Here is an 8875-nt window from a genome sequence, read left to right on the forward strand (position 1 = left end):
TGTTCCATTGATCTATGTGTCTGTTTTTGTGCCAGTACCATGCTGTCTTGATGATGACAGCTTTGTAATAGAGCTTGAAGTCCGGAATTGTGATGCCACCAACTTTGGCTTTCTTTTTCAATATTGCTTTGGCTATTCGAGGTCTTTTCTGGTTCCATATAAATTTTAGGATGATTTGTTCCATTTCTTTGAAAAAAATGGATGGTACTTTGATAGGAATTGCATTAAATGTGTAGATTGCTTTAGGTAGCATAGACATTTTCACAATATTTATTCTTCCAATCAGGGAGCATGGAATATTTTTTCCATTTCTTTGTGTCTTCCTCAATTTCTTTCATGAGTACTTTATAGTTTTCTGTGTATAGATTCTTAGCCTCTTTGGTTAGGTTTATTCCTAGGTATCTTATAGTTTTGGGTGCAATTGTAAATGGGATTGACTCCTTAATTTCTCTTCCTTCTGTCTTGTTGTTGGCGTAGAGAAATGCAACTGATTTCTGTGCATTGATTTTATATCCTGACACTTTACTGAATTCCTGTACAAGTTCTAGCAGTTTTGGAGTGGAGTCTTTTGGGTTTTCCACATATAGTATCATATCATCTGCAAAGAGTGATAGTTTGACTTCTTCTTTGCCGATTTGGATGCCTTTAATTTCCTTTTGTTTTCTGATTGCTGAGGCTAGGACTTCTAGTACTATGTTGATTAGCAGTGGTGATAATGGACATCCCTGCCGTGTTCCTGACCTTAGCAGAAAAGCTTTCAGTTTTTCTCCATTGAGAATGATATTTGCGGTGGGTTTTTCATAGATGGCTTTGATAATATTGAGGTATGTGCCCTCTTTCCCTACACTTTGAAGAGTTTTGATGAGGAAGGGATGCTGTACTTTGTCAAATGCTTTTTCGGCATCTATGGAGAGTATCATATGGTTCTTGTTCTTTCTTTAAATAATGTGTTGTATCACATTGATTGATTTGCGGATGTTGAACCAACCTTGCAGCCCTGGAATAAATCCCACTTGGTCGTGGTGAATAATCCTTTTAATGTACTGTTGAATCCTATTGGCTAGTATTTTGGTGAGAATTTTTGCATCTGTGCTCATCAAGGATATTGGTCTGTAGTTCTCTTTTTTGATGGGATCCTTGTCTGGTTTTGGGATCAAGGTGATGCTGGCCTCATAAAATGAGTTTGGAAGTTTTCCTTCCATTTCTATTTTTTGGAACAGTTTCAGGAGAATAGGAATTAGTTCTTCTTTAAATATTTGGTAGAATTCCCCCGGGAAGCCGTCTGGCCCTGGGCTTTTGTTTGTTTGGAGATTTTTGATGACTGTTTCAATCTCCTTACTGGTTATGGGTCTGTTCAGGCTTTCTATTTCTTCCTGGTTCAGTTGTGGTAGTTTATATGTCTCTAGGAATGCATCCATTTCTTCCAGATTGTCAAATTTGTTGGCGTAGAGTTGCTCATAGTATGTTCTTATAATTGTCTGTATTTCTTTGGTGTTAGTTGTGATCTCTCCTCTTTCATTCATGATTTTATTTATTTGGGTCCTTTCTCTTTTCTTTTTGATAAGTCTGGCCAGGGGTTTATCAATCTTATTAATTCTTTCAAAGAACCAGCTCCTAGTTTCATGATTTGTTCTATTGTCTTTTTGGTTTCTATTTCATTGATTTCTGCTCTGATCTTTATTATTTCTCTTCTCCTGCTGAGTTTAGGGTTTCTTTCTTGTTCTTTCTCCAGCTCCTTTAAGTGTAGGGTTAGGTTGTGTACTTGAGACCTTTCTTGTTTCTTGAGAAAGGCTTTTACCGCTATAGATTTTCCTCTCAGGACTGCTTTTGTTGTGTCCCACAGATTTTGAACCATTGTGTTTTCATTATCATTTGTTTCCATGAATTTTTTCAACTCTTCTTTAATTTCCTGGTTGACCCATTCATTCTTTAGAAGGATGCTGTTTAGTCTCCATGTACTTGGGTTCTTTCCAAATTTCCTCTTGTGATTGAGTTCTAGCTTCAGAGCATTGTGGTCTGAAAATATGCAGGGAGAGATCCCAAACTTTTGATACTGGTTGAGACATGATTTAGGACCGAGGATGTGATCTATTCTGGAGAATGTTCCATGTGCACTAGAGAAGAATGTGTATTCTGTTGCTTTGGGATGAAATGTTCTGAATATATCTGTGATGTCCATCTGGTCCAGTGTGTCATTTAAGGCCTTTATTTCCTTGTTGATCTTTTGCTTGGATGATCTGTCCATTTCAGTGAGGGGAGTGTTAAAGTCCCCTACTATTATTGTATAATTGTTGATGTGTTTCTTTGATTTTGTTATTAATTGGTTTATATATTGGCTGCTCCTACGTTAGGGGCATAGATATTTAAAATTGTTAGAACTTCTTGTTGGACAGATACTTTGAGTATGATATAATGTCCTTCCTCATCTCTTATTATAGTCTTTGGCTTAAAATCTAATTGATCTGATATAAGGATTGCCACTCCTCCTTTCTTCTGATGTCCATTAGCATGGTAAATTCTTTTCCACCCCCTCACTTTAAATCTGGAGATGTCTTCAGGTTTAAGATGAGTTTCTTGTAGGCAACATATAGATGGGTTTTGTTTTTTTATCTATTCTGATACCCTGTGTCTTTTGATTGGGGCATTTAGCTCATTCACATTCAGGGTAAGTATTGAGAGATATGAATTTAGTGCCATTGTATTGCCTGTAAGGTGACTGTTATTGTATATTGTCTCTGTTTCTTTCTGATCTACTACTTTTAGGGTCTCTCTTTGCTTAGAGGACCCCTTTCAATATTTCCTGTAGAGCTGGTTTGGTATTTGCAAATTCTTTCAGTTTTTGTTTGTCCTGGAAGCTTTTAATCTCTCCTTCTATTTTCAATGATAGCCTAGCTGGATATAGTATTCTTGGCTGCATGTTTTTCTCGTTTAGTACTCTGAATATATCATGCCAGCTCTTTCTGGCCTGCCAGGTCTCTGTGGATAAGTCTGCTGCCAATCTAATATTTTTACCATTGTACGTTACAGACTTCTTTTCCAGGGCTGCTTTCAGGATCTTCTCTTTGTCACTAAGACTTGTAAATTTTACTATTAGGTGATGGGGTGTGGACCTATTCTTATTGATTTTGAGGGGGGTTCTCTGCACCTCCTGGATTTTGATGCTCGTTCCCTTTGCCATATTGGGGAAATTCTCTCCAATAATTCTCTCCAATATACCTTCTGCTCCCCTCTCTCTTTCTTCTTCTTCTGGAATCCCAATTATTCTAATGTTGTTTCGTCTTATGGTGTCACTTATCTCTCGAATTCTCCCCTCATGGTCCAGTAGCTGTTTGTCCCTCTTTTGCTCAGCTTCTTTATTCTCTGTCATTTGGTCTTCTATATCGCTAATTCTTTCTTCTGCCTCATTTATCCTAGCAGTGAGGGCCTCCATTTTTGATTGCACCTCATTAATAGCTTGCTTTTTTTATTTCAACTTGGTTAGATTTTAGTTCTTTTATTTCTCCAGAAAGGGCTTTTATATCTCCCGAGAGGGTTTCTCTAATATCTTCCATGCCTTTTTCGAGCCCGGCTAGAACCTTGAGAATCATCATCCTGAACTCTAGATCTGACATATTACCAATGTCTGTGTTGATTAGGTCCCTAGCCTTTGGTACTGCCTCTTGTTCTTTTTTTTGTGGTGAATTTTTCCGCCTTGTCATTTTGTCCAGATAAGAGTATATGAAGGAGCAAGTGAAATACTAAAAGGGTGGCAACAACCCCAGGAAAATATGCTTTAACCAAATCAGAAGAGATCTCAAATCGTGAGGGGGGAGAAAGGGGATAAAAAGAGGTTCAGAAAGAAAGAAAAAAAAAAAGAAACAATTAAAAAAAGAAAACAAATAAGGAAAAATAGAAAAAGGAAAAAAATATATATATAAGATAAACTATTTAAAAAACTTTAAAAAAGAAAAGGATAAAAGTTAAAAAAAATTAGCAGAAGAAGAGAAAAAAAAATTGAAAAAGAAAAAAAAATAAAATTAACTGCAAGGCTAAAGAATCATGGGGAGAAAGCCATGAGTTCTGTGCTTTGCTTTCTCCTCCTCAGGAATTCCGCTGCTCTCCTTGGTATTGAAACTGCACTCCTTGGTAGGTGAACTTGGTCCTGGTTGGGTTTCTTGTTGATCTTCTGGGGGAGGGGCCTGTTGTAGTGATTCTCAAGTGTCTTTGCCCCAGGCGGAGTTGCACCGCCCTTACCAGGGGCCGGGCTGAGTAATCCGCTCCGGTTCGCTTTCAGGAGCTTTTGTTCCCTGAGCGCTTTCCATAGAGTTCCGGAGGACGGGAATGAAGATGGCGGCCTCCTGGTCTCCGGCCCGGAAGAGCTGAGAGCCCGGGGCCCCACTCCTCAGTGCGCCCTCAGAGAACAGCGCCCAATTATTCCCGTCACCCTGGCCTCTGGCCACGCTCCGAGCTGACGGAGCCTGCGACCGGTTCAAGGTAACCCCGAGCTGAGAGCTCACTCCTCGGCTCTGTCTCTGTAGCGGGCTTCCCCGTTCTAATACCTGTAAGCTCTGCAACACTCAGACACCCCCGATCCTTCTGTGACCCTGTGGGACCTGTGGGCATGCTGACCCTGCGTGGGTTTCACCCTGGTTAAGCCTCTGGAGCGATGTCCCTCAGCGGAACAGACTTTTAAAAAAGTCCTGATTTTGTGCTCCGTTGCTCTGCCGTTTGCCAGGAGCCGGCCCCTCCCGCTGTGGTCTATCTTCCCGTCGCTTTGGATTCACTTCTCCGCCAGTCCTACCTTTCAGAATGTGGTTGATTTTCTGTTTCTAAAATTGCTGTTCTTCTTCTCTTCGATCTCCTGTTGGATTTGTAGGTGTTTGCAATCTTTAGATAAGCTATCTAGCTGATCTCCCGCTACCTGAAGTAGTCTCAGCCTGCTACTTCTCTGCCATCTTGACTCCTCCCCCCTCTTTTTTTTTTTTTTAAAGATTTTAATTATTTGTTTGTTAGAGGGAGGAGAGAGAGAGAGCACAAGCAGGTAGAGCAGCAAGCAGAGGGAGAAGCAGGGTCCCCACTGAGTAAGGAGCCGGATGAGATCATGACCTGAACCAAAGACAGATACTTCACTGACTGAGCCACCCAGGAATCCCTTGCTGCAGATTTTTTGTTGTATAACCAATTGTTAGAAGAGGCCAAAAAGCTCTGTGGAGTCTCTTTTCTTGACAGCATTAATTCCACTAATGGGGGGTCCACATTCATATTCTAAGCATCTCCCAAAGTCCCCACTTCCTAATACTATCACATTGGACATTAGGATTTCAACATATGAATTTTGGCAGGGGGGACATCAACAGTTGACCATAACGCAGATATCTGATGAGGAGTTCACATACAAAATATGTAAACAGTACTTACAAATCAATAGTAAAACAACAAACAAAAATTAAAACAGTTTAAGGAACTAACTAGACGTTTTCCCAAAGAATACATAGGAATAGCAACAGGTAAATGGAAAAAGCAAACATGCAAATAAACAAAAAACAATGTTCAATGTTATTACTCACCAGGGCAATGCAAATCAAAACTGTTCTGAGATATCATTTCACACCTGTTAGAATGTTTAGTATTCAAAACAAAACAAAAGGACGATTGTTGGTGAAAATGTGGCGAAATTGGGACCCTACACATTGTTGATGGGAATGCAAATCCTGCAATCTTTATGGAAAACAGTATGAAGAAGTTTTCTTAAAGAATTAAGAATAGAACTACCATACTGTCCAGGAATCAGACTTTGGGTGTTTATTCAAAAGTATGAAAATCAGGATCTTGTAGAGATATTAGCACTCCTATGTTCATTGCATAATTATTTACAATGGACAAGATCTAAAAACAACCTAAATGTGTGTTTATAGATAAATGGATAAGGACATGTAGTATATACATCCAATGGGATGTTATTCAGCCTTCACAGAAGGAAATTCTACTGTATGCAATAATGTAGATAATCATGAAGACATTAGCTCAGTGAATAAAGCCAGTTACAGAAAGACAAATACTGCATCATTCCACTTACAGGAGCAAAATTATATGTAAAATAAATTTATAGACTCTGAGAGTAAAATGGTGATTTTCAGGAGCTGGAGAGAAGGGAAAATAGGGAGTCACTAGTCAACAGACAAAAGTCTCATTGAACAAGATGAACAAGCTCTAAAGATAAGCTGTACAACATTGTAACTCTTGTCAACAATAATATGTACTACACTTAGAGTTTTGTTAACAGGGCATATCTCATGTTAAATGTTCTTACTACAATAAAATAAAATGTATTAAAAAGAAGCAATTTCAGAACACTATTAACTAAACAATGGGCCTACGATCTTACAGAGAGAAAATTAGGTTCTCTAGACAGGAATAAAGGCCAGAGCATCAGGAACACTGGAGACAAAAACAAAAAAACAAACAAACAAACAAAAAAATACAAAACAAAACAAGAAAAGAGAGAGAGAAAGGATTTCAAAGTTATGAAGCAAAATATACTTTTCCCATCTAGAAATTTATATGCACCCAAACTGTCTGGGTAGATAATGAATAAACTTCATAACCCTCACACCCATATTTAGGAAGTTATCTGAGGATATACACCAGTGAAAATGAAAGTAGAAACCAAGAGAAAGACATGGCTTCCAGAAAGCAGTGAATTTAACCCAAGAGCAGTAAAGGGAAATCCAGGGAATAGGTGCTAGGAAACCATTTTTAGGGAGGAAAGAGTCCAGACTCAAAAAGGACATTGGAAAGAAGAATCTCAGTGGGGGGAAGGATTAATTGGAGTGTGAAGAATGCTTGAAAACAGGGTGGGAGGAGTGGTATCCTCAAGATGGTGACATAGGTTATTGCCGACTTTGTTGCCCCTCACAAGAACAACTAACAACTGTTTATGGATAAGGCACCACTGAGAAAATTCTAGAACTTGGGGGTGAGGCTGAAGAACCTCCCCCCCCCACCACCCCTGTACCACAGGACCTGAGGAAAATTGGTCATAAGATGAAGGCATAATTTTGAAGAAAAAAATTTTTTAAAGCCATTGAAAACTTTCAGGAAAAAAAAGAAAAGTAAAACAAAACAAAACAAAACAAAAACCTGAGTCCTGTAATCATAAACCATTTCTGAAGCAACCATGTAATATTGGTCCAGAAACTTAGTAGGCTCCAAGAAGAGCATTTAAGTGGAGGCCAAGCATGCCTCCCACATATATCCATGCATAATATGGGGAACAGGCAAGACTGAAGATGTTTCAATTTAAAGACGTAAATAAAGCCTGATGCTGAAATCACACCAAACAAATGCCCAAACTCCCTCCAAAACTCACTGAGGAATGAAGTGAAACTTAGCAGAACTACATGTCCATAAAACCACAGTTAAATTAGAGCAATTGCTGTAGGAAATTGATCCGATGTGTAAGAGTGCATGAATTTCTTTTATTATCGAAATGTAAGCAAGGCACATAAAATAAATTCAACAAGAAATAGCATAGAATTAAAACAAAGATCTGGTGGATATAACATAAACTTTGGAAAGCATGAACATTACATGTTTCCCCACTCCCCCCATCATTCAAGTTAAAGTGCTGCACAAGCAGAGAGCCAAGTTTCTCCCTGAGCCTAGCATGCCATGTTCCCCAGCCCTGTCCACCCTAGCACACAACCCTGTACCTTTCCATGTCACGGAGTTTGAGACACTCATCCTAACATGATCTCCATGTCCTGACTTTACTCACTGCCAGGTGGCGTGGATACTTTGCATACAGGTGCTCCCTTTTTTTTTTTTGGAAAATCTCTAGCTGAGTCTCAAGGTATTGTATCGCCCACCAGAATGAAGATTATTTCAAGCCTAGAGGAAGGATCTTTTTCTTTATAAAAAGTCTTTAAGAAAGATCTATTCTATTGGAAAATAAAACTTTAATCAAATTAAGTAGCCTTGCCTGTCTACTGTACTTTGCATGTGAATCTAGATCATACATATTAAGTTCCTCGATCTGCATGAATTGTATATCAATAGTCATCTCAGGTAAAGAAAATGAAGGTGAAATTTGCCTGAAATGCCATGGCTCACTTCCTCAGCCATTCGTCATCATGCTATGATTCATTATTGAGTATCTAGCAGGTGCCAGGCATGTGAAAACGGGGGTGCAATAGTGAGTGAATTATGTGGTAGTATTTCGGTGTAGAAAAACTCACAGTTGGCTGCAGAGTGGATAGATTAGAGGGCAGAACAGCACATGATAGAAGGAGATTGGATGCCTAATTGGCAGATAACAATGTGTAAAACTCACAGGACTTGATCCTGGGAGAGAAAGAAGCAGGTATCAAGGACACGTCCTAGATGTCAGACTTCCCACCTACATGATGGACTAAAGAGAGCTTCTAACAACAACCATGCTGGGGTACTGACTGACGAGTATCCTTTTTCAGAAAATCCCTCAAAAGCCTCTCGTTAGTATGGGGTATTGCCACAGGCACTTGGCTTATCTCAAGAGTTTGCATGCTTGTAAATCCATTCAACTTCAAGACTCACTAATTATACTCTCATATTTTAAGCCTATTATGGAAGAAATTCAAACCACATGGGTGTCTATCTACAAGCCAAAATTTGCTCAAGATAAGCCAGTAGTAATAACTTCAGGTCTGGTGGTCCTTGAACGTATTTAAACCTTGGGAGGGAGAAGGGAGAAGGTGGTTAATAAATGTCGCAGAATTCTCTCCAGATGGAAAACAAAGACTTTCTTTTTCTTATTTCCCCTTAAACTTGTCATTATTTGGCAGAAATAGTCAAAATAAATGCACCATGCTTCAAAGGAGCCAGCACATAAGAGACCAGACAGCAGCAAGATGAATCC

Source organism: Enhydra lutris, unplaced genomic scaffold (assembly GCF_002288905.1).
Source record: "Enhydra lutris kenyoni isolate GAN:26980312 unplaced genomic scaffold, ASM228890v2 scaffoldscaffold21, whole genome shotgun sequence".
NCBI classification, from domain to species: domain Eukaryota; kingdom Metazoa; phylum Chordata; class Mammalia; order Carnivora; family Mustelidae; genus Enhydra; species Enhydra lutris.